The sequence below is a fragment of the Podarcis filfolensis genome (assembly GCF_964270895.1).
Source record: "Podarcis filfolensis genome assembly, chromosome: 3".
NCBI classification, from domain to species: Eukaryota; Metazoa; Chordata; class Lepidosauria; order Squamata; family Lacertidae; genus Podarcis; species Podarcis filfolensis.
Window position 1 is genome coordinate 87,218,440 of NC_139606.1, and position 27,244 is coordinate 87,245,683.

Here is a 27,244-nt window from a genome sequence, read left to right on the forward strand (position 1 = left end):
TCTCCTGGATCAATTCTGTATGAAGATCTGAATAATTGCATGTCCAGTTGGATTATCATTATTTTGACCAGGGCCACTTGTTGCCAACAGTTTTGTTTATCCTGCAGGGTATTTTCCTGAATTTTCCAAAACGGCAGAAACAAAGTTTTTACGCTAGAAGCAGAAAAACCAAGAATATATTTGTGGCATGAACTAACCTCCTCAGAAGACTGATCTGAGTGTAAAGCAGCCCAGTGCTGAACTGAATAAAACTACAGTGGTACCTCAGGTTACAGACGCTTCAGGTTATAGACACTTCAGGTTACAGACTCCACTAACCCGGAAATAGTACCTCAGGTTAAGAACTTTGCTTCAGGATGAGAATAGAAATCGCACGGTGGCAGTGGGGGCCCCATGAGCTAAAGTGGTACCTCAGGTTAAGAACAGTTTCAGGTTAAGAACGGACCTCCAGAATGAATTAAGTTCTTAACCTGAGGTACCACTGTACTCGACTCTGAGAACAAATACATGGAATTTTAGGTGTATTTTGCTTCTCCCCTTAGAGTCCTGTCAAGAGGTTATTCATAACATCTATGGCAGGAGTGTGGGTGTGCAGTGGCCCTCCAGAGATTGTTGAACTCCATCAGCCACACCCAGGATCGAGAATGGCCAGGAAATATGGGAAATGAAGTCCAACAACACATGGCAGGCCATGGATTCCTCTTCCTCTGTGAGAATCAGCTGAAAAGCAAAATAGATGACTGTGAAAGAGAATTATGGCATTTCTGCCCATTTCCCCAGGGAAATCACTATGGGTGAAGAATGCTTACTCTTCCGTGGCATTAGTCAACAGAGCAAGCAGCTTCAGGTGCCAAATGACACCCTCCCCGCAAAACACATCTACAGGCACAAACACACACAAACAAAACAAGAATAAAAAGGCCAAAACACTTTGAAGATGACTCCCTGCTGCTGTAGGGTATTAACAAATGTCAGGCTGATACAATGAACTTCGTTCCTCATTCATAAAATATTTTTTAGCATGTTATTTACTCCAGTCAGGTTATGCTGAAACACAGGGCTCGCTGCAGTGGGGGAAAGTTACCATCAAGCAACCATATTCAGTTCAAAGTCTTACCTGCTCACCATTTTCCCCCCTTACAAAAAGCCTTAGTAACAATTAATGGATGTCAACAGTAAATATAGTATTTGTGTGATGGACTCATGGGGAAAAGCTGCCCCATGAGCACTTGAAGAGGGGAGGGGAAAGTCTATATTAGACCACGTCCCCTGAAGCTTGGGGCCATTTTGCCTTGAGGGCTTTTGTCTAGAGTCCAATCCTGATTAATCATTTGAATCTGAAGCCCTTCTGTCCTGAAAGTGATTGGACAGATGCCCTCAGGAGAAATAAAGTACTCTGTAGTTTTCCGACCCCTTTCTAAAGCAACGCAACAAGGTAAGCTGACAAATTTAGACAGTGCCACATTCAAATCATTGTTTTAATGGAATTGTTGTTTTTGTTGTTGTTATTATTTGTACCCCGCCCATCTGACTGGGTTGCCCCTGAATGTTCCTTTTCCATCACAGCTTGATGTCAGCACTGTTTGAAGCCACATAATTTCCAGTCATGACTGTGTCTAAATATCCAGAGTATGAGCAGAGGAATCCTACCCCCTGACCTGCCATACTGGAGAGGATTAGGATGTGGGCTCCATTGTCTGGAGCCTCCATCCCTGCAGATGTTCCTACTGTGTCCTCTGCATTAGCTATACACCCACAGTGGTAGACAGTGGAACCCAGGAGCAATGAGTGTGTGGAGCTGAACCAGCCAAGGATCCACAGGATTCTAAGTCATTCCAGTTACCGGTGATGTGCCATTTCTAGACTACTCTGCTGCACCAACTGGATGACTTTTTTCTTGTCTCCCCGCTTCTGCCCTGACCAGCATAAGCAGGAGACTTCTGATGTGGAAGCTAATTACTCATCCATTCATCTATCTATATCTCATCCTCCATTATTATTTTCCCACCCCAGTTCATTACATTAACCAGCTTAAACATTTCTATTCCAATTATCAGCGCTCTGCATTTGATTGATGACCCGTTTGAGATACTTGCAACTTTCTCTATAGTTTCAGTTCTTAATTGGGAGCTAACAAAACAGGTGTCCATTATCATAAAAAATTATGAGCTCATGCCATTTCTATGGAGGGTTCTTCTTTGCCACTCATCAGCTGGTGTCTTTAGCAGAGTAAGACCTACCAATCATAATAAATCTGCCCATTCCTTCCTCTGTGCCAAAATATGAGAATAGTGTATTTAAATGGGAGATACGCTTCACGGCTGCATCATGAACCAAAGTTCCAAAATTTCAGCTCAGAGAAACTCAGACCTCCCTACAGACACGTCTTTTCCCTCAGGAGAAGAAGAAGAGTTCGGATTTGATATCCCGCTTTATCACTACCCGAAGAAGTCTCAAAGCGGCTCACATTCTCCTTTCCCTTCCTCCTCCACAACAAACACTCTGTGGGGTGAGTGGGGCTGAGAGACTTCAGAGAAGTGTGACTCGCCCAAGGTCACCCAGCAGCTGCATGTGGAGGAGCGGAGACGCGAACCCAGTTCCCCAGATTACGAGTCTATCACTCTTAACCACTACACCACACTGGCTCTCAGGGCAATTAATAGAATATAACTAACAGAGTGTCATTGAATACAAAATCAAAAATCAAATTCCTCCCCTTGTTGGAATTTCCACCTATTTCATAAAACCAGTATTCTCTGGCAGGCAAGGACACAGTCAGCCTTCCACTGCCCACTACAGCCATCAACAACATATAATGGAATAAAGATCTCTAGGATACTTGGCTTAGTCATTTGATTAGCTTTACATCAGTATGTGGAGGGCCACAGATTCCCAGCCCTTAACATATAGCTACAGTATGTTCATACTATACTTTTTAGAGCACATTTTTCCTCTCACTGAATTCTGGGCCTTGTAGTTCATTAAGGGTTTCTGTGAATTGTAAGTCTTTGAGAGGTAAACTACTGTGCCCAAAATTCTTTGAAGGGAAAATGTGCTTTGAATTTGCTTTAAAGGCATAGTATGTACACAGCCTAAGTGCACCTAGGTGGCTCTCTGGAATGACAACTTGAAAGAGGCAATGATAGAGGAAGCCCTGATTAGTTAGCCCATTGGAAAGGAAACACTCACAGACTGCAATCAGACTGTGAAACCCTGTGATCAAGACCTGTGGTGTGTTTGTGTGAGTGTTTAATTTAAGTCTACAAGCAACTCAGCCTACATCTCTGCCTCTCTGTCATTCCTGCCTCCCAAGGCCTCATCCTCAAATAACTTAGGAAAACTGGTCATAACTGTCACTCAGTGGGGTATTATTTTATGGTTTTGAGAAGAGCATTTCTAGACTCTTTATAGTGTGGTGGTGATTAAAATCCCTCAGTGCAGGGGCAAGGACCACATTCCCTGTTGGTCAGCCCTACAAGGGCCATATTAAAAAGGCAGGTGAAACAAGGAGTGCCCAAAGATGGCTTGGCTGCCACCCTCCTCTCTCTTTTACACACACACACACTGAACCACACATACAGCACACATGCCACACATACAGACCACCAGAAACAGCTCACTGTGTTGAGTGGACTAGTTTCCTAGCAGGTGCATTGCTGCTGATAACCAAGAGCGGAAGGAGTGGGGCAGTGGAGAAGTCAATGTGGTACAAAAGCACCAGCCAAGCTCATGCAACACTCCTGCTGGTGCATTTGCTCAGTACTAGATCAGCTTTTTCTTCCAGCTTGGCCTTCTGGATGGAAGTAAAGGGGTTACAGAAGTTTTCATACTTTGAAAAGACCTGCAGAGATATTTGTAGCCTTCTTTAATCAAGCCCCTAGTCCCTCGCTATGGTGTACAGGAGGTTCCATTACAGAGAATGCAGCAGATGCAGCAAAGTACTTCAGTGTAATTTCACCTTAGTCTGTAAACACTGCAGGTGTCTTTTGCTGGTTCCCTGTAGAGGCAGCCTGACCAAGCTCTTTAGCTGGAAAGAGAATATGTAGGCCCTGCTCCCTTCCACTGGAGAGGGGTCATAGCTCAGGAGTAAAGCTTCAGCTTTGCATGAATAAGGTCCCAAAATATTAGAACCAGTTGTCATCCAATATTCTTTTGGGGTATTTCCCCCCTTTTAATATTTTATTTTATTTCAAAATTCAAAGTTACACTTAACACTCAACAGTTATAATCCTATTCTACAACATTAATGACTTCCTGTTCAGCCAACCTTGATGTTTATAATTATGATTACACACAATTGCATTTCAAAAATTCCGTCATACTCAGTTTCATCTTTTAAAACAAATTTCTTACCATGTTCTGCTACCCCCCCCCCACCTTAGACTTCAAACCCCACTGTGGACTTCACATAGGAGAAGTTAGTTTTTAAATAGACTAGAAAAGGTCTCCAGTCCTCCTTGAAAGCTGGTGGGATATTCAGGACAGACAAAAGGATGTGCAAAGACATACTATGGAATTTGCTCCTGCAAAAAGAGGCATGAATGGATTTGGGGAGGATCAATTTGTCCATAGCTATATTACTTCCAGGATCAGAGAGACCATGGCCCTGAATGTCAGTTGCTGGGGAACAGAAGCAGGAGGGGGTTATTGCCCTCAGGTTTTGCTTGTGGGCTTCCCAGAGGTATTCAGTTGGCCATTGTAGGAAAGAAAATACAGGGTGAGAGGGCCTTTTGGTCTGATCCATTCAAAAGTCACCTTATACTGGGTCAGACCACTGATATCTCTAGCTCAGTATTGTCCATGCAGGCTGGCAGTGTGGTTGTCCAAGGTTTCAAGCAGGGGAGCTTCCTATCCCTCCCTGGAGATGCCAGGGTTGGAACCTGGGACCTTATGCATGCAGAGCGCTGCCACTGAGCCACCTTTTCCCCTTCAATCTCCAGCATCTCCAGTTAAAGGTATCAGGGTATCAGGTGCTGGGAACAACCTCTGCTTGAGACCCCAAGGAGCTGTAGTCAGTTAGGATAGACAACACTATGTTAGATAGAGAAATAATCTAGCTTGCTGTAAAACAGCTTCCTGTGTTCCAAATCTGCCTCTCCTTATTCTAACCGACATTTCAGCATGCAAAAGTGCAGTAAGCAAATGCTAACCGAAATAAGTACACCCAGCCTGATCACTAGCTGAGAAAGCTGCAAGGAGAAGGTGCATGTGTAAATTACATTGTGCATCAAGAGCAGGCAAGGAGAAGCAAAGCTGTGGCAAGGATGGCACTAGGTGTTTGTTAATGCGGAGCAAAGCACAATGTGTGCACTCATGCAAAACAGCTTTTGATGAACCGAACAGGCTTGGCGATGGCAGCAATGGCAAGGGAGGGAAGCAAAGGGGCAGCAGCATGTTCCCAGGTGTGGTGGTGCCACATTAGCTGGGATGGGGCGAGGTGAGATTGGGGGAGATCAGGTTCAGTGCCACATGTATCTGTGCTCCTACAGGGCTGCCAACTTGGCACTCTCCCAACTGGCAGCGCCACCACCAACACTGTATACACACCATCACACACCATTGTTGATAGATGGTCCTTGGATTGCATGGTGTGGGATAGGTAGCTTTCAGCTCTTGCAGTCCACCAAGTGCTGCCCTCCACCAGACAGGTGATTGTCCAAAGCAGATGTCACACCTTTCAACATGCCCCTCATTCTCACACTTCACTCCATTCTAACCACTAGCCTATTCTTCCTTTGTTATTGTTAGCTCTTCACCCTGAAAAGTGGCACATAGTGAATGTGTTGTTTAGTCGTTTAGTCGTGTCTGACTCTTCATGACCCCATGGACCAGAGCACGCCAGGCATAGTGAATGTAGCTGCGTTCTTTCTCACAAACACAGCCAGAGAGAGGGAATGAAAGAAAGAATTAGGAATCTTTACCCTTTAAAACTAAAGGGAGACAAAATGGTATGCAGGCATCCACTCTAACCTTCTGCTGCATTTCCAAGAGTAGAAGCCATGGCAACAGGAAATAATCCGGGACTAGAGAAGACAGGACATGAATGTCAAGGGTGGTGGAAAGCAGACTGTGTATGAGGCTTCTGCTCTTGGGGTTGCCACTTACTGCATGCACAATGTAAAGGTTCAGTCAAATGTTCCAGCCACACTTTGGACTGGTCCTCATTGCTTGTACTGACCGGTGCTATCCAGCAGAAAGTAAAGCATCAGATGAAACACTGTTTGATTGAGGATTTGTGGTTTGGTCATTTCTAAGAGGCGAATCATTGCTGAGATTTCGAATCCCCGCGACGGGGTGAGCTCCCATTGCTCGGTCCCTGCTCCTGCCAACCTAGCAGTTCAAAAGCACATCAAAGTGCAAGTAGATAAATAGGTACCACTCCAGTGGGAAGGTAAACGGCATTTCTGTGAGCTGCTCTGGTTCACCAGAAGCAGCTTAGTCATGCTGGCCACATGACCCAGAAGCTGTCTGTGGACAAACGCCGGCTCCCTTGGCCAGTAAAGCAAGATGAGAGCAGCAACCCCAAAGTCACCCGCGACTGGACTTAACGGTCAGGGGTCCCTTTACCTTTACCTAAGAGGCCAATTGGGAAGTGCAGATTTTAAATTGTAGCATGTTTGCTCCTATCTTTCCTCCTATGTTTATTCTCCTACTTAGTGTTATCCTATACCCGTTATCCCTCTATTTCTTAAGACTGCATGCACATACATGCACAGCGGCATTAGGAACTACAACAGTTCTATATTGCTAGAGACTATGTGTGCCCCTCACCGGGATTGATAGGCCCAACTGGAAAGGTCTGTGCAGTTAATCCTATCCTATGATGTTCACAAATGCTCTCCAATGGCCTAGAGAACAATGTGTTTGATCCTATCTGTGTGCGTTGGTGAGGGAGGGACCAAAACATAAGTACACACATCCTGAGCCATTTGTCTCAATTATACCTGACATTAATGTAGAACTGGTGGTGGTGGTGACTACACATTTCTCAGTCTGAAAGCCACCAACCTCACTCCATAAGTCTAAGCCGGAACAAATGCACAGCTAGTGTCATGAGAGAGAGAGAGGCTCTGAGAGAAGGCCACTTTTACTGCCAAATATTGGGACTACGAGAAAGACAAACTACCAGAGACTGTATATGGTGTATGCTTATATGGTGTATATGCTTAGAAAGGGTGATTCATTCAGAGAGAAAAATACTGAGTGGTATGTACCCACTCCTGGATAAGAAATGGTGATGATGGAGAGAGTTTAGGCTTCACTTGTTCAAGCTAGGCACATGACAAGAGTGTGGTATGGCTTCATTTTGTTTGCCCCCATCCTCTTTCAGATGTCTTAGGCATTTTTCCTTCTCATAGAAAGTTTGCAGCGCACAGTTGTGTCTGCCATGCCACTGAAGTACCTACTCCAAACTCTACAGAAAAGTATGCACAACCAACCACTACTAGCTTTCATTGGAGAGTTGACTCAGCCACATGGAAGACATGCAGTAACCACTTAAAGAGTTTTCTGCCTAATGTTTATGATCATAAGGGGAGCCTGTAGGCTCTATCTATAGAGTCAAGCAGAGCATAGAATGCATATGGTGCACCGCAGACATACGTGCAGTGTGCAACAGTGACAACTCTGGTCTTTATGACATGGTTAGATGCTACAGAAAGCTGCCTCTTTGCCCAGTGACAGAGAAACCATGTGCTAAGTTTCTAAGCATTCTAGACCCAAATCTCAAACTAATTTACATATAAAGAATGACGAGCAGATAAAAACAGAAAAGCAATAAAAACATTTAAACCAAAAGTAAAATGCTTCCAAGAGGGCACTTGCAGAAAAGACCCATTTATCCAGCTGGGAAAGCCTATTGGAACAAAAATGTCTTCAATTGTTTCTGGAATGTGCAGATAGTCATATCTCAACAGGGATGCTATTCCATAGAACAGGGGCAGCCATACTAAAAGCCCTGTTCCAATTCACTGAGAAATGGGCTACTGAGATCTTTGGAACTTGCAGGAGAAAGTCTCTCACAGACCATTGGGAATTAGCAGGTCCTGAAGAGCTGTGAGTTTCTATTCCCACATGGAAGATCACATATCTCCATTTTCAGATAAGTATCCCAGAGGAGCAGGCTTGTGGATTTTATCATTGAAACCATGAAGGAATCAGTGATTAAACTGAGCAAGCGGTGGTACAAAGAAGCCAATGGTTTCTTTGACAGTGTTTCAGAACTCATTAATATGAGTTGCATTTTACAATTTGCATTGATATTATTCGACTGCTGTATGTAAACTGCTTTAAGGTCACTAGTGGCAGAAAGTGGCCTACGAAAGCTCTAAGCGAAGACATAAATAGTATATACTCTGGTTTGTGCTTTTGAATGAGCCCACTGTGCAGGCAATGGGCAACACTGATTCAGATCTGTGAAGTTCCTTGAGCTTTTCTCCATGGGCGCACTCTGCACAATTCATGATGATCATGCACAACAATAATTTAGATCTGCTTTGTGCAAATTGCATGGCTGCTCTTCTATGCTAAGTGCCAGCATGTAAGGCAGGCAGAAATATATTCAAAAATAAAGGAATGTGCTTTGCACATATCCCTAAATTTACTGCTTCATCTGTACCCTGTTATTACAAAGCATTTATTCATGCCACCCTTTTACAGTCCTCTCTACAGCTCTGTTTTCCCAGAAGAAACAAGGAACTTATTTCTTCATTTATTAGACAAAGTGGCCATATTATATTGAACACTGAGCACAACACTTCTACCACAGAGGATGGCTCCAAATGGCACATGCTGCTCCCCTTGCTGTGATTAATGCAGGCAAATCTCTGTGTACTCCCTCCTCCAAACAAAACCAGGTGGTTAGAGATGCATTGCAAAACATATAAATGGGAAGAGGAATTGTGAACTCCTCATTAAAACAAATAAACACTTTTTTAAAAGCCTAAAGGAGGATCGTTTTAAACAAGAAAGCAATTAAAGAGCCTCTCTCACCTTCCCTCTGCAACACTTTTGGAAAGCGTGAGGGGACCAGAGGCACCATAAAGTCATTTTATTTATAAAAAAAACACACACACACAAATGTGCTGATTCCAACATTTGCAGCATCTACATTTTCTCAGCTCAGCTGCCACATCCTTCTCTTACTGTGGGTGTTTCTGCCATATGCACCGAGGCGACGGAAGGCACGACCGAGGCATTTGAAAGCAAGCTCTGTTGTTTGCCAATCTAAAAAAGGTCATCTTTCTTACGTAAAGTCTCCTTAAAAAATAATGGCTATGACAAGTGCATGTGGAGTTCAGCAGAGCTGGATAGAGGGTAGGTTGGCTTTCTGAAGGGGAAAAACATAGGAGCCAATATGATGTAATGGCCAGAGTGTGAGGCTGGGGAAACTTGAAACTGTAAAGCTCACTAGGGGTGCCTCCAGACTTGCTACGATTTTGCAGGATGGGTACAAGCACATACAATAAATTTAAGTTTGCACAATTAAAGTGAGTGAGTGTGCTCTGTTGCCCAGCAAATGCTCTAGCCTGGACACTGAGGTCCAGCGCTGAGGGCCTTCAGGTGGCTCCCTCATTGCGTGATGTGAAGCTACAGGGAACCAGGCAGAGAGCCTTCTTGGTAGTGGCATCGACTCGATGGAACATCTTCCCATCAGATGCCAAGCAGAGAAACAACTATTTGACTTTTAGAAGACATCTGAAAGCAGCCCTGTTCAGGGAAGTTTTTAATAGCTGATGTTTTACTATGTTTTTAATATTTTGTCGAGAGCCGACCAGAGTTGCTGGGGCAACCCAGTCAGATGGGCAACATAAAATTATTATTATTATTATTTCTACTACTCCAAATCCATCTTTTAAAAAAGCAAGTAAATGCATTTTTATAGTAAGAAGGGTGACAGGGAAATGCACTGAAATGTGTGGGATGAAGCAATCATTAGCAGAAATACATATAAACAGCCCACAAGCAAATCAGGATAAATATATGATGAACGCTTATTGTTGCACAGAAATCAGAATGCATCCACAGTAAAGACTAGACTTAGCCTAACTTCCATCAAAGTTTTGTGCAAGGAAATCAGGGTGGATGCTCAATCAACAGGCTTCCCTTCCAAGTTGTTGACCTTCTACCAGTGGTTGAAGACACATCTCTTTACCCAGGTGTTTGTGAGGAGTTACATGCCAGTCATGCAATCTGTACCACAGTAGTGGGAGAAATGTAAACTATGGCAGGTACTGCTGTGACTTCAAAGCAACAACTGGAACTTCAAGTGAGCTCCCGATTGTTCCTTTGATGGAGAAAGGTGAGTTCTGCTGATAGATGTTGAGTATCCACTAACTCCTAGAGGGGGAACCAAAGATTCAAACTACAGTGGTACCTTGGGTTAAGTACTTAATTCGTTCCGGAGGTCCGTTCTTAACCTGAAACTGTTCTTAACCTGAAGCACCACTTTAGCTAATGGGGCCTTCTGCTGCCACCGCGCCACCGGAGGACGATTTCTGTTCTCATCCTGAAGTTCTTAACCCGAGGTACCGGTACTATTTCTGGGTTAGCGGAGTCTGTAACCTGAAGCGTATGTAACCTGAAGCATATGTAACCGGAGGTGCCACTGTACTTGAAAGCCCTTCTGTAGGCATCCCCATGCTGCTCTTTGAACCTCTGAAAACCACCTGGTTTTCAGAGGTTCCAAGAACAGCATGGGGCTGTTTACTAAAGGACTTCCAAACAGCCCCACCTATGATTTGTGAAGTCCCCAAAATCAGGTTCTGACAGTACAGAGTCATCTGACCTCTTCCTGGAAGAGCAAAACATCTGAAGCATTTTGAGTGCAGTTAAAATGTTTTAGGAACCCTGAAATTTCTTGGGAGGGGTCTTTGTTTGTATTGTAAAGCAAGGTTAAAAGTGAATTTGTTCTTTCACACATGGACAAAACATCTATGGAATTTGGAGGAGTGTGTGTGTGTGGACCATAAAGAAGGCTGATCGCCGAAGAATTGATGCTTTTGAATTATGGTGCTGGATGAGACTCTTGAGAGTCCCATGGACTGCAAGAAGAGCAAACCTCTCCATTCTTAAGGAAATCAGCCCTGAGTGCTCACTGGAAGGACAGATCGTGAAGCTGAGGCTCCAATACTTTGACCACCTCATGAGAAGAGAGGACTCCCTGGAAAAGACCCAGATGTTGGGAAAGATGGAGGGCACAAGGCGAAGGTGACGACAAAGGACGAGATGGTTGGATAGTGTTCTTGAAGCTACTAACATGAGTTTGATCAAACTGTGGAAGGCAGTGGAAGACAGGAGTGCCTGGCGTGCTCTGGTCCATGGGATCACGAAGAGTCGGACACGACTAAATGACTTATCAACAACAAGTGTGTGTGTGTATGTGTGTGTGTGAATAGGTGAGCGGAATTTCTCAAGGGGGTACAGGTCCCTTGGTTGTATGTTTCTATCTATATCTTCACTGTAAAAGCAGTTTTAAATGTAGTAGTAGAACGCATACACATACTGAGAATGCACACATATGCTTGTTTTGCCTGCTGTCTCACTTTTTTGTCATAACTACTTGCTATTTCACATTTTTCATAATTACAAAAACTTTTCAAGCACACTAAAAGGGAAATGGATCCCCAAATTTATATTTTTCTAAATGCTTCCTTTGTCTTTCATTAAAGCAGTTTGGAAGCAAAAGGTTTTTATTTAAAATAATGATAAAAAAGTTTATTGAATACACTTGTGAGCGTTAAAGAAGCTAGAGAGATAAAAATATTTTTGATTTCTTGTTTTTCTCTTGAACTATTCTTATTACTGTACTATACATCCATTGACACTTGGGTTGCTTTTGTTCATTGTGATCATGAAAAAGCATGCCAAAGAATAGAACAATGAAATTCTCTGTTAAAAACAACTGCTTGAAACATTCAGGAAATAATTAAACTCAACAATAAACTAAAAACCTGTTTAGAACATCCAGCAGCGTTCCACATGTCTGGGTAGGCTTACCTAAACAAAAATGTTTTTAGCAGGTGCTGAAAAGACTGAAGTGAAGGCACCTGCCTGATGCCAATAGACAGGGAGTTCCAGAGTGTGGATGCTGCCACACTAAAAGATTGATTTCTTACAGTTAGGTAGGCTTGCATTGAAATATGAATGAAATCAAACTTTTCCTCCCTTGTTCCTGGTGTATATCTTCCCTCACCCTTTCTTCCTTGGTGAGAAGTAGGGCGCCATTTTAGGGTCTGCCTCAGGTGCCAAAATCTCTTGGGCTGGCTCTGTTCGTATCTCAATTATTTCTGATGTCTCATCAAAGACGGAGCACCACAACTCCCTGTCTTTATTTTTTTTTTTAAAAAAATATTTATTGAGATTTTGCAAAAAACAAAGGTTTACAAAATAAGAAAAAAGCATATAAAAAGAAAGAAATAAGAAAAAACATATAAAAATACATAAAAAATAAAAATTAAAAAAATTAAAAATGCAAAAGGCAAAAGGCAAATAGGTAAGAAAAAATTAAAAACAAATCCATTTTTTGATATCTGTAAACTCATTTGCTTGTTTCCTTGACCTCCTCACACCTCCCCTTTTTGTATTCCCATTTACATAATCAAATCAGCAAATCCTTACCCTCTTTCATTTATCTTAACTCTATATCTTAACATATTATAACTATATATTTTCATCCATTATCAATCCATTTTTGCATATTCTTATTAACTTTGTTGCTAATGCCACTTATTTTCAATCCAGCATCATTTTAACATTCATTAATTTTACAATGTTTCTGCAGATAGTCTTTAAATTTCTTCCAATCTTCTTCCACCAACTCTTCTCCCAGGTCTCGGATTCTGCCAGTCATTTTCGCCAATTCCATATAGTCCATCACCTTCATCTGCCACTCTTCCAGGGTGGGTAAATCTTTTGGGGGTCAAAGACGTCCGGGGGTCCGGCACACTTCCCTTACGCAGCTCTGGTCTTCCCCCTGGGACCTTTGACTCAGCAGAGCGTAAAACACAGCGGAACAGAAGCAGGAACGTTCTTCGTGCGAAGGCAATAATTCAGGCTGAATGCAGCAGACTCTGTATCTTAAAGTCTTTATTCCTTAGCAAAACACAATAGCAATAAATCTCCTGCCTGGCGACAGTTCGCACATGGCTGTTTCTCTCTCGGAGCAAACACGCACACTGAAAGAACACAGAGAAACCACTCCCTTCGGTGTTCTGAACCCGCCCTCAGAATGTGAGGCGTCATCACTCAGAACTCTTAACCCTGTAAGTTCTGACTCTCTCAACACCCCCTCTCGCATCACATTCTGAGAGGACTTGTGAGCACACCTTCCCACCTGCCTGTTGAGTCTCCTCACAAATCTCTGGTTCGCACTGTGCGAGACCAACCCACGCATTTGTGACTTGAAACCTCTCAGGTGGAATTCCCTTTGTTGCCCGTGAAGACCGCCTGGGCACAAACTGGGGTGCTCCTCTTGACCCACTGGGGCCAGCATTTGCGTCTTCCTCATCAGAAGACTCCCCCTCTGACTTGACCCGTCTGTGAGCTTTCTCCATCACTCTAACAGGAGATGAGGGCTCACTCTTGGACACTCCTTTCACAACCTGTGGAGACGCCTCCCCCTGGTCCTGATCCTGATCATCGACCAGTTCACCATTACCTGGCTCTCCCTCCTGCTCAGATTCGGATTCAGACAGACAATCTGAGACAGTGTCATGGCTGACTTTGCGCCTTGAACTATTTCCCTGCTGCTCTTTGAACTCAGCATGCTTGCTGACCAGAAGCTTGGTCTGATCACCTTCTGGGTATGCAAACCTCCACCCCTTTGTCGCGGGTTCATACCCACAGAAGATCATTTCCTGGTATCTTGGACCACCCTCTTCCTGCAACCACTTTGGTACAGGCACCATGGCCCTGCAACCAAACGAACGGAAGAAATGCACCTGTGGCTTCTGTCCGTTGAGCAAGAAATATGGGGTGTCACCTACCACTGCATTGTAGCACCTGTTCATCGTGAAATTGGCCGTTTTTACTGCCTCCCCCCAGAAACTGTGAGGCAACCCAGAGTAACTCAATAGGACTTCTGAAACTTGAATCAGAGCCTTACTCCTCAGCTCTGCCACGCCACTCTCCTGAGGCGAAGTCACCTTGTGACGTATCCCCCTCTGGCGAAAGAAACCCTTTAGAGCAGACCCAGTGACCTCTGAACCTCGGTCGCATTTGAACCCCTGCACCTTGGTGGAGAACCGCTGTTCCACCTCAGCAACCCAATCTTTGATCAGTTGCGTTGCCTCCTCCTTTGTTTTCAGCGTGAAAGCCCATGCGTTCCGCGTATAATCATCTGTCAGCACCATCAGCCACTTGGCCTTGCCCAGACTTGGCTGTGGCATACCTAAAAGGTCTGCATGCACAAGCTCAAAAGGCTTTGTGGTTACTCTCTCCACCCTGGGATGATTAAATCCCTTGTTCCTGGCTTTTCTGCAAGCCTTGCAATTCAAAGGTTTACCACATTCTTTTACCTTGCAACCTTTGGTGCACTCTGATAACATCTGGACGTCCTCACAGGACCCATGTGACATCCTCTTGTGCCACACGCAAGCACATGAAACATGAGTGTTCCCCCCTCCCTTCTCCTCCAGTGGAGTTTCCAGAACAAAGAGATTGTTCTGATTTTTCTCAACACGTACCAGTTGCTTTCCACCTCTGGAAATTGTGCAAACATTGTTTTCAAAACTTACAGAATATCCCTCCTGTAAAAGGCACGGCACAGATAACAGGCAATGTTTTATCTCAGGGAGAACATAAACCTTCAATTCAGCCTGCAAGAAAGAGACAAACATGTTAGAAACATGGGTTATACGTCCCTGTGAACCTGTAGCAAATCTAACTGTTTTCTCAGTTGAAACAGCCTTGCAGTTCCACATTTGTCCATCAGGTGGCGCTGTTACCAGATGGGCATTCGCAGCCGAGTCAACAACCCAACGTAGGACTCTCCCCCCTCCGGAGTTGTCCTTTTTTGCCTTAGCAACTGACTTCCTGCTGCCCCCGACCTTGGGGCTCTCGTTGCAGGTGTTGTTGTTGTCCAAAACCGCCATAGAGGCAGTCAGCTGATAAGCCTTCCCACGTCTGCTCCCTCTGTTGCCATGGAAACCCGCCTGGTTCCCATGGGAAGCGACCTTGGAAACATCCTGCCCTGGCTCCCTTGCTCTCTGTGGGCAGTTCCGACGCAGATGTTCAGCCGAGGCACAAACAAAACATCTCCGAGTGGAAAACTTTGCAAATTTGCCTTTGGTCTTCTCTGCCCCCCCAACCTTTCCAGCAGCCCTCCTCGAGGCTTTTCTGCTGTTGGGAAAATGGCTTTTGGCTTCTGCTGTGGTTTCTCTGCAAACCCCCTCCAGCTCCTGCCAAACAGCCTGGGCACTCTCAAGACCCTTGGAATGGCCTGCACCCCCATTCTCTGGTGCAAAGTTCTTCTCTTCTCTCAGCTGCTTTTCAGCACGCAGCTCATACGTAGGGGCATTCCGGCAGCCCTCCAACACAGTCCCAGCCCCCTCTGGGCCTTCTGGGCGTCCCTCAGCCCCTCCTGGGCTTCCAGCCCCCTCTGGGCTTCTTGGTGCTTCCTCAGAGCAATTCTCAGCCCCCTCTGGCCTGGCTCCCACTGTCTTCTTCAGTGCCTGCCTTCTCCCGGCCCAGGGCTTGCTCCCGTCCACCTTATCATAAGGGACTGACGACTCCTGGCTGTCTGCCATCTCTCCCCCGGGGCTCAGCCTACTTACAGGTAGCAGCAGCGCCTCCCGGTCCGGCAGATCTCAGCTCCTCCCAGCAAACTCCTGACTGGCTCCAGCTACTCCTCAGCTGGCCTTTGGCTGCTGGCCTCTCACACGCACGAACGTTGCTTATCTTTATTGCTGATCTCCCATAACCTTTGGGGGTCAAAGACGTCTGGGGGTCCGGCACACTTCCCTTACGCAGCTCTGGTCTTCCCCCTGGGACCTTTGACTCAGCAGAGCGTAAAACACAGCGGAACAGAAGCAGGAACGTTCTTCGTGCGAAGGCAATAATTCAGGCTGAATGCAGCAGACTCTGTATCTTAAAGTCTTTATTCCTTAGCAAAACACAATAGCAATAAATCTCCTGCCTGGCGACAGTTCGCACATGGCTGTTTCTCTCTCGGAGCAAACACGCACACTGAAAGAACACAGAGAAACCACTCCCTTCGGTGTTCTGAACCCGCCCTCAGAATGTGAGGCGTCATCACTCAGAACTCTTAACCCTGTAAGTTCTGACTCTCTCAACAAATCTTGTGTCTTCCAATACTTTGCAATCAGTATTCTTGCTGCTGTTGTTGCATACATAAAGAAAGTTCTATCCTTCTTTGGCACCAATTGGCTGACTATGCCCAGGAGAAAGGCCTCTGGTTTCTTCAGAAAGGTATATTTAAATACCTTTTTCATTTCATTATAGATTATCTCCCAGAAAGCCTTAATCTTTGGGCACGTCCACCAAAGGTGAAAGAATGTACCTTCATTTTCTTTACATTTCCAACATTTATTATCAGGCAAATGATAGATTTTTGCAAGCTTGACTGGTGTCATGTACCACCTGTATATCATTTTCATAATATTCTCTCTTAAGGCATTACATGCCGTAAATTTCATACCGGTGGTCCACAACTGTTCCCAGTCAGCCAACATAATGTTATGTCCAACATCTTGTGCCCATTTAATCATAGCAGATTTAACCGTTTCATCCTGCGTATTCCATTTTAACAGCAAGTTATACATTCTTGAAAGTATCTTAGTTTTGGGATCTAACAGTTCTGTTTCCAATTTTGATTTTTCCACCTGGAAGCCAATTTTTTTGTCCAAATTATAGGCCTCTCTTATTTGATAATAATGAAGCCAGTCTCGCACTTTATCTTTTAATTTCTCAAAGCTCTGCAATTTCAATTTGTCTCCTTCTTGTTCCAAAATCTCCCAATATTTCGGCCATTTGGCCTCCATATTGAGCTTTTTCTGAGCCTTTGCTTCCATTGGTGAGAACCACCTTGGAGTTTTATTTTCAAGTAGATCTTTATCTTATCCAGACATTAAACAATGCTTTCCTGACAATATGGTTTTTAAATGCCTTATGTGCTTTAAACTTGTTGTACCACAAATATGCATGCCACCCAAAAACATTATTAAAACCTTCTAAGTCCAAAATGTCTGTGTTCTCAAGAAGCAGCCAATCTTTCAACCAGCAGAATGCTGCTGATTCATAGTAAAGTTTAAGGTCTGGCAGGGCAAATCCACCTCTTTCCTTTGCATCAGTTAATATTTTAAATTTTATTCTGGGCTTCTTGCCCTGCCAGACAAATCAAGAAATATCTCTCTGCCACTTCTTGAAACAGTCCATCTTGTCCAAAATTTGCAATGATTGAAACAAAAATAACATTTTTGGCAATACATTCATCTTTATAGCTGCAATTCGACCCAACAAGGAAAGCTTCAAATTTGACCATACTTCTAAGTCTTTTTTCACTTCTGTCCAACATTTCTCATAGTTATCTTTAAATAAGTTTAAGTTCTTAGCAGTCATATTAACCCCCAGATATTTTACTTTCTTAACTAATGTTAAACCTGTCTCCTTCTGAAACCTCTCTTTCTCAATCGGTGTTAAATTTTTCTCAAGAACTTTAGTTTTTGACTTGTTCAGCTTAAATCCTGCCACATGACCAAATTCTTGAATCAGTTCTAATACTCTTTTCGTACTAGATTCTGGCTCCTGTAACGTCAAAACTAGGTCATCTGCAAAAGCTTTCAGTTTGTATTGTTTGGCTCCAACCTGAATACCTTTAATCAGACGGTCCCTTCTAATCATATTTAACAAAACCTCCAGGACCGAAATAAAAAGCAATGGGGAAATTGGGCAGCCTTGTCGTGTCCCTTTCTCTATCTTAAATTCCTCTGTCATCACCTTATTAACTATTAGTTTAGCCTTTTGTTCTGAGTAAATTGCACTTATACCATTTTCAAACCCTTGACCAACCCCCATCCCCTGAAGATTTTTCTTCATAAAATTCCAAGAAATATTGTCAAAGGCTTTCTCCGCATCTATGAAAATTAAAACTGCTTTGGTATTGATGTTCACTTGCAACTTCTCCAAAATGTTAATTATATTCCTCGTGTTATCAGACAAGTGTCTACCAGGGAGAAAGCCGGCTTGGTCCTTATGTATCTCTTCCACTAATACCTTTTTCAATCTACTAGCCAAGATATCAGCAAATATTTTGTAATCCACATTGAGCAGGGATATGGGGCGGTAGTTCTTAAGTTGTGTCTTTTCAGACTCCGTTTTCGGTATAAGCGTAATATAAGCTTCCTTCCACGACTCTGGCGCTTTTTCCCCCTCCAAAATTTCATTACAAACCTCCTTTAGTGGTTGAATTAACCAATCTTTCAAAGATCTATAGTATTTTGAGGTTAAGCCATCCGGCCCTGGAGATTTACCCAACTGCATATTCTGAATGGCACCTTCTACCTCCTGTTCTGTAATTTTGTGGTTCAACATTATCTTGTTTTCTTGAGAGATTTTTTGTAGTCCATTTGTTTTTAAAAATTGGTCTATATCAAACTCTTTCTGTGGCCCTTGTGTATATAACTGTTTAAAATACCTCTGGAAGCATTTTCTAATTTCCACTGGATTCTGAATGTTCTTTCCTTCCACTTCCAAATTAGTAATAGTATTGAGCTTTTGTCTTTTTTTCATTTGCCAAGCTAACAATTTTCCACATTTATTAGCCGATTCAAATGTCCTTTGTCTCATTTGTTTGATTTTCCATTCAGTTTCCTGATTCATCATCTTCGTATATTGCACTTGATATAACTTTATGTCTCTCAGAATCTCTTCACAACTCCCTGTCTTTAATTCCTCTCCTCTCCAATGGGCACATTGGCTTGGCTTGGCTCCCCAATCAAAATGCTGTCTGTCAAGAATAATAAGCTTCAGAAGGCCATAGGATGCCAAGATTCCCACAGTCGCCACACTGTGAGAAGCAGACGGCAATCTGCTAAATGGGGGAAAGCCTAGATTCAGTCTTTCTTCAAGGCATCCTCAAAGAGTCAGCCACCTGTTTCTAATGCTGAGGGCCATGACGTTGACTGCAGAGATGCCATGGCTGTGAAGAAAAAGCCTCCACAGCATTGCATTGGTGCATTTATTTATTTATTTAGGAGAAAAGTATAATGGCACTGTAATAAAATTTCCACACACACAATATTGTGCAGCCTCTTACCTGGCCTTGGTTGGAAATTCTAAGAACCCCCCCCCCCAAGTTATTTATTTTGTTTCTGGTCAATAACAATGTAATGTTATGCGTCTGTTTTCAGCACTTAGGCTAGTGAACAGCTCAAAGGAATAAAGAATCACTGCTAGCTATTTTTGCTTACCAGCTAGCACCAGAAAATTCAAATATCTGCACCTGATCATGTCCACAGACCACTTACGCAAGCATCGTTTCTTCAATGTCTTAGGAATAAAACTGAGGGCAGTTCTAGCATATGCTTCATGAAGATTCATATTAATCATTTTAGAGATCTATTCTAGGGATGCTTGAGGAATTCAATTTCCCTGAACTGACCAGATCAGCACCTCCCACATTATTATGCAAACATCATTTGGATTCTGCAGCTCTCTGAATTTTATAATACAGTAATCAGCTGGGGAAAAAATGTACCAAAATGTGTTTTAAAATGAGTGTGGTAGAATAAAATACATCTAGAAATGCATCGACTGGGATAAAATAGCTATTTAAATGTACATTTGTGTGCAAACTTTTTTTAAAAAATCACAGATTAACATGGAAACAAAATGAAATAGATATGAATGAATACATGTGAAATTGACACAGACCGCAAATAGGCCGATCTGTTCATCCCTAGGCTCTTCTGCAATACATATGTATCTTTCCCCTCAATGTCATGATAATTAAACTCTGACAGGAAAGGATATTTTAAGGGACTAGCCAATACTTGCTTTGAACGCCACTTTGTTGAAAGAAGTTGCTGTCTCTGAAAAATTGATTCTGTTGTCCAATTATGTTGACATTGGGTTGGCAGGCAGCGCATTCTTGGGTTCATTTTGTATTTGCTATCTTTTAGCTTCTCTTTTCCTTGAGTTATGGGCTATACTGGTAGAATCCAAAAAGAAAAGGGACACTGGGACAGATCCAGATGAAGTTAGCTGCACTTACGTCCCACCGAAATCAATGTATAACATTAGTTGCAATTCAACTTCAATGCTGCTGATTTCAAGGGGAACTAATTGCAGTCGACTAAGTCTAGATCCAATCCATTCTTTCTCTGGGTGGCATCATTAAACAGATAAGTGCCAATGAGAAGGAACCTGTGGACAATTGACCCTCCTAAGATAGGTAAGCAGCTTCCTATCACTGAAATGAAGCTCTTCCCACTTCCCTCTCTCCCCCTGTGTTTGTCATAGGAAAACATGGAGAAAGAATACAGGGATATGCCAAAGTGCATAGCAGCTTCTGGAACTTGGAATGCATAAAAATAGTAGATGGGAAATTGTAAGCAACATAAAGAGGAGCCTTCTGGATCAGTCCAAAGATCCATCTAGAACAGCATTCTGTTCTCACAATGGCCAACTAGAAGCCTGTAGGAACTGCATGAATCGGTATTCAGAAGCATGCTGCCTCTGACTGTGGAGCCACAACATTACAATCATGGCTAGTATTTTATTTTAAAGCCATCCATGTTGGCGACTACCCATACCTCTTGTGGGAGCGAATTACGTAACTGAACAATGTACCGTGTGAATAATTATTTCCTTTTGTCTCCCTCGACTCTTCCAACAAATCAGCTTCATTGGATCTCCCTGAGTTCTAGTATTATGGATCTGGGAGAGAGAAGAAACTCCTCAACCCTCTTTCTCTACTAAACAGGATAGTGGTTGCTTGCAATCCTCATGCATGACCTCCACTTCACCTTTGCACTATAGAGGCATGGTTGATATTCTCATTTGAAAGACAAAAAGCATCATAAATAGTATAAACAGATACAAATTAAATTTCCTCTAGAGAATTAGTTCCTCCAGCATCACTAAAGCCAGGAAGCATTAGGTTCGAATAGGCAGCAGTGACTGCCAGGAAACAGGGATTGACTGATTTTCTGCCGCATTACCTGGAAGGATTTGATTTCCTCATTATCAATCTGTTGAGGTAAATATATTATTCATCCATTAGCCTGTTTCTTCCATACAAAGGAACTTGCCTGCAAGGAAGATTCTTCTTCAGTGGCCTACATATGATCAAATACAAGCCATCTCACTTGCTTGGGAAGGACCATGGCTCGGTGCTAATGTACCTGCTTTGCATGCCAAAAAATTCCAGGGTCAATTTCTGTCATCTCCAGATCAGTCTGGGGTTGTCTGGCACCCTCTTTAACACCCTGGATAACTAATGTCAGTCCCTGTAAGCCAGGCATGGGGAACCTCTGGGCTCTTTAAAGGTAAAGGGACCCCTGACCGTTAGGTCCAGTCGCAGACGACTCGGGGGTTGCAGCGCTCATGTGGCCAGCATGACTAAGCTGCTTCTGGCGAACCAGAGCAGCGCACGGAAATGCCGTTTACCTTCCCGCCGGAGCGGTACCTATTTATCTACTTGCACTTTGACGTGCTTTCGAACTGCTAGGTTGGCAGGAGCAGGGACCAAGCAACGGGAGCTCACCCCGTCAAGGGGATTCAAACTGCCGACCTTCTGATCAGCAAGCCCTAGGCTCTGTGGTTTAGACCACAGTGCCACCTGCATCCCTTCTGGGCTCTTTAGGGGGGACTATTTAGGGAGGGACTATTTAGCTCAGCACAGCTCCCATGAGGCTGTTTCCACAAAGCTAGGCTCACTTGCCTCATCAAATGTGACATCAGGTGAGGGCCAAGTAGAGACATGGCTGCCGGTGCACAGCTGGCATCCTTAAAGTGTGTTCTTGATTGGGTATCAGCAAGGGAGGTTTGCTACCACTGCCAATCAGCAGACAGATGGTAAGAGCAAGTCACCCGGGATTGGCTGTGCTAAAGAATAATAGAATCATAGAATCATAGAATCATAGAGTTGGAAGAGACCACAAGGGCCATCGAGTCCAACCCCCTGCCAAGCAGGAAACACCATCAGAGCACTCCTGACATATGGTTGTCAAGCCTCTGCTTAAAGACCTCCAAAGAAGGAGACTCCACCACACTCCTTGGCAGCAAATTCCACTGTCGAACAGCTCTTACTGTCAGGAAGTTCTTCCTAATGTTTAGGTGGAATCTTCTTTCTTGTAGTTTGGATCCATTGCTCCGTGTCCGCTTCTCTGGAGCAGCAGAAAACAACCTTTCTCCCTCCTCTATGTGACATCCTTTTATATATTTGAACATGGCTATCATATCACCCCTTAACCTCCTCTTCTCCAGGCTAAACATGCCCAGCTCCCTTAGCCGTTCCTCATAAGGCATCGTTTAAATAAAGGTACTTCCATAGCTCAGCTGATCCTGGCAGAAAGCAGAGCTTGAAGTCAGTGACTGTCGGATGGTAGGAACGGACTTCAAGACTGCCGGGGTTAGCTGTGCTACTGAGTTGATTGACTGCATTTATATCCCTCCTTTTTCTCCAAGAGGCTAAAGGTGGTGTACATGGATCCCCTCTGTCCTCATTTAATCCCCACAACAACCCTGTTAGTCTCAAAGGCTGTGACTGGCCCAAGGTCAGCCAGTGAACTTCATAGCTGAGTCGGCATTTAGACATGCTCTCCCAGGTCCTAGACTGACACTCTAACCACCACACCACACTGTCAAGGAGCTCAACAGTGCAGCCACCCTCTACGGAAAGTTTCAAGCCTCATGTCAAGCCATGCTTGGCTTGGCTCGGTTTTTCCTTTGTAGTACAGGTTGCTACAAAGGAGAAATGGGTCTCCTTGTGCCCTGCTCACCTGTCAAAACAGCCCCCCAAAGGAGGAGAGTAAGAGGGAGCTGAATGAGTCAATTCTAGATGAGTCCATTCCTCCTCCTTCCACTGTTCTGGACTGGTCAACTCATCTTAAAGTGCTCTGACAAGATTCCGAAAATATTAACTACCCAACAAGCCTGGCTCAAGAACTGGCCTTAGCTGAGAAATCCTATAAGGCAAATATAACTGATATAACGACCCAGAGGCCACCTTCTTAGCTTGGAAAAAAACTTTCAAAGTCCACTGGTTACTTCCAAATGTACTCAAACAGAGGAGATGGTTATGTTCAGGACCAGTTCCACTTGATATGCACAGACCTCTCCGGCATGAAAAAATTTCTAATGATAACAAATGGGCTACTTCTGACTCTAGTGGAAAATTTTACACCTCAGGAAAGAGGCACAGAGCCAAATGACACTGGCCAAATGAAGAACCTACCCGAACCAGCAGATATGAATCACCCAGTAATCAGCAAGAAGTCACAAAAACAAAAACCAGAAGCAAAGAAAAAGCAAAGCAAAAATATAAAAATACTAAGGAAATCGAAGATAACCCATCATGCTTGCAAACAAAACAGCCCCTGAGTTTGAGGGGGGCCAGGATCTAGCCAGATCTACCCTGCTGTAGACAATACTGAGCAAGATGGACCAATGATCTGACTCAGACAGATTTTTTGGGGGGAGGCCCCCCCATAACCTAAGAAATTAATGAATGTCAGAATCTAGTTAATATTTTATATACTGAAGGGAAATTGCAGTCTGCAGCAGTTCTCCCAGGTGTAGCCCATGCAAACCAGCCTGACTGGACTGGTTGAATGTAGGCCATTATGAAACAAAAGTCAGGCAAATACACGTCAAAGAAAGTGTTTTGCATCTGGGCAAAATAGGGGTTGCTGAGGTGACAGGAAGGGGGCAGGATGTGCTGAGAGGAAAAATATGCCTGTCAGGTGGGATAGCAGGTGGATGGGAGGAGTTGCTTGGAGCAAGGGTTTGCTTGAAAGGAGGAGAAGAAAGGCCACAACCATATTGGCTGCTGGCTGAAGAGCTGGCAACCCAAAGACTGGAGAACATGTCTGGATGCTTTAGATTCAAGCTGGCTGTGAAGCCATGAGAGAGGCAGGGAGAAACCCTCTAGAGATGGCAATGCTGTAACTTCTGCACTCCCTCCACCTACACTCAGGTTGTATATATGTGAATAAACTTTAAGTCACTGAAGTCTCTGCTGCTCCTTCATTTCCACAAAAAAAAAAAAAAAAAACAAGGCCAAGACCCCTGGAATCTCATGCATTGCTTGGCTTGTAACAAACACTATGTTGCTTAATGTCAAATATGAAGATGATTCAATTTCTTTCCAAGAGAAATTATTGCTTGTCATAATATTAAAACTGCACTTTGTATGCAACAAAGACAAGACCTTCTTACACGTCGCCCTAAATAAACTTGATGGACTATGGAGAGATAAAGAGACAGATAGCTACCAAGTTAGCACAATGGACATGGTGCGTGGTTTTCACAGTGTTTACGTTCATAAATTCTTCCAAATCTAATTCTGAAGAAGGCCTGAAAAGAAGATAGTAAATATTAAAGCAGCTTGTTACTCTTCTCTAGGGGCCAAAATCATATAGCTTAAAAATGTTTTATTTATCAGACAATAATGCAAGATGTTATTTACTAGTATACGGGATGTACAATTTATGCAACAAAGCATGAACATTTAAAAACCTGTTCACGGTTTCCCTCAGTGTAATAATTAAAAAGACAGATGGAATCAGATGTATGAGGCGAGAGAACATCTAAAGAAGAGGCACAAGGGCAGCTTAGTTTGCTTTGAATGAATCTTCTTTATACACTGATGAGAGAGAAAGGGCATAGATCTATGCCAAGAGAAGGAGCTCCCCTGTGAGGAAAGGCTGAAGAATGTGGGATTTTTTAGATTAGAGAAAAGGGAACTAAGAGGCAACATGACAGAAGTCTATAAAAGTCTGCATGGCATAGAGAAAGTGGACAGCGAAAAGTTTCTCTCATAACACTAGAACTTGTGAAAAACATCAACAATAACAACAACAATAATAATAATTTTTAAAAAATTTTGCCCATCTGAGTGGGTTGCCCCAGCCACTCTGGGTGGCTCCCAACAGAATATTAAAACACAATAAAATATCAAACTTTTTTTAAAAATACCCATGAACTCTTGAAACTGAATGTTAGAAGATTCAGAACAGATAGAAAGAAGTACTTAATCATGCAGCAGATAGTTAAACTCTGAAACTTGCTCACACAGGTGGCCGTGATGGCCACCGACATGGAAGGCTTAGATGAATTACTGGAGGAAAAGACTATCAATGGCTGCTAGTCTTGGTGGCTAAATGCAACCTCCATACCAGTTCCTGGAGGACAACAGGGGGAGAGGGATGTTGTCCTCTTCTTCTGCTTGTGGGTTTTCCATAGTTGGTCACTGACGGATGCTGGACATGATGACTGTGTTCTATATCCACTGCTAAAGGCAATGTGCCCCTGAATGTGATTGCTGTGTCAAAATATGTCCAAAGTTTTTTTGTTTTTTTAAATACATATTTAAAGGCCTATTTGTATTTAAATTCAGTGGTACCTCGGGTTAAGTACTTAATTCGTTCCGGAGGTCCCTTCTTAACCTGAAACTGTTCTTAACCCGAAGCACCACTTTAGCTAATGGGGCCTCCTACTGCCGCCGCGCCACCGGAGCCCGATTTCTGTTCTTATCCTGAAGCAAAGTTCTTAACCTGAAGCACTATTTCTGGGTTAGCAGAGTGTGTAACCTGAAGCGTATGTAACCTGAAGCGTATGTAACCTGAGGTACCACTCTATGTATTTTTGAATATATTTTGGCACAAAATGGTATGATAATAAACACACATATAATTGATTTTATTTCATAAAATTTGTAACTGCTTTATTATAAAACAAACAAACCTCAAAGTGGTTTACAAAGCAGTTTCTCTCTCTCTCTCTCTCTCTCTCTCTCTCTCTCTCTCTCACACACACACACACACACACACATACCCCACAGACTGATGTGGAAACTGGGTAGTACAGATGTATTAGCACATGCAAAACTTACATGGACCTGATATAGACAGATCCATTAATCTACCCTTACTTATCAACACAACAATTTCAATATGCCATGCGCACTGACTCTTGGTCATGTGACTTGGCCCTTGGATATATTTGAAATCTGTCATAATAGAGACAACTTGTGGCAATGAATAAGAAAAGAAATGCAGACCTCATCCCAACATTTACCGTTCTTCTGAACGATTTTCAAACATCTGTGCCTAGTTGAAAGACTGAAATGCAGTTGTATATGACTGTCTAGATAAATACCCAAAGCTAAAAGCTGGCATGCTATAGGAGATCTGTCATGTATACTTAGGAGCTGTTATTTATTTATTTATTTAAGGAAACTACAGTGGTACTTCGGGTTACAAAAGCTTCAGGTTACAAACACTTCAGGTTACAAACTCTGCTAACCTGGAAGTAGTACCTCGGGTTGAGAACTTTGCCCCAGGATGAGAACAGAAATTGTGTGGTGGCGGCACGGCGGCAGTGGGAGGCCCCATTAGCGAAAGCGTGCCTCAAGTTAAGAACGGTTTCGGGTTAAGAACGGACCTCCAGAACGAATTAAGTTCGTAACCTGAGTTACCACCGTACAGCAAAGTGACTATTAAGCTGTGACACGGAGAAATGAGTACAGCATGACATCAGTCTGGACTTTCGTATCTACTCAGGAGTACCACTAGCAAGCTCATGAGACTGAAATTAAATCTTCTTCCCACCCCCGCCATTACCTTTGGCGAGAAAGACTGATTGATTGCTCATGATTGCCAGTTTTCTGGCATATCAGGAAATGAGAAGCGGACAGTTAAGAGCTGATTCATTTTAAAACAAATGATTTTATGAGCTATTTTGTCATGTTTGAAAGCATGTGCATGTTGCTCACATGAAGAGCCCAGAAGGGGTGTAACACAGTCACGAACGATGTGCTTTGCAAGTGAAAAGACCCATGTTCAGTCTGCAGCATTTTCAACGAATACATTGATATCGGATACCAAAGCTGGAAAAGACCTTTGCATGAGATCCTAGAAAGTTGCAGCAAACTAGAGCAGACCTTTTTTTTTTTCCTTTTTCTTTTTCTGCTTAGTGGACTAATGGTCAATATAAAGGAGCTTCTTATTCTCTGAAGCCATTGGGACAGGCATAGCCAATGTGATGCCTCCCAGTTCTTGTT

The 27,244-nt window shown here is 43.3% G+C and overlaps 1 protein-coding gene across 4 annotated transcripts in view; it reads right to left on the bottom strand.

The window, feature by feature from the left end:
• The window catches only part of LRFN2 (leucine rich repeat and fibronectin type III domain containing 2), a 250,768-nt gene that overhangs the window by 85,862 nt on the left and 137,662 nt on the right, over nt 1-27,244 (bottom strand). Inside the window, exon 2 of one of the 4 annotated variants that reach the window (XM_083604515.1) lies at nt 24,456-24,537. The exons of the other annotated variants lie outside the window; for them this stretch is intronic. The gene's annotated coding sequence lies outside the window, so the exon portion shown is untranslated. The remainder of the gene's footprint in view (nt 1-24,455; nt 24,538-27,244) is intronic. 4 annotated transcript variants of the gene reach the window in all.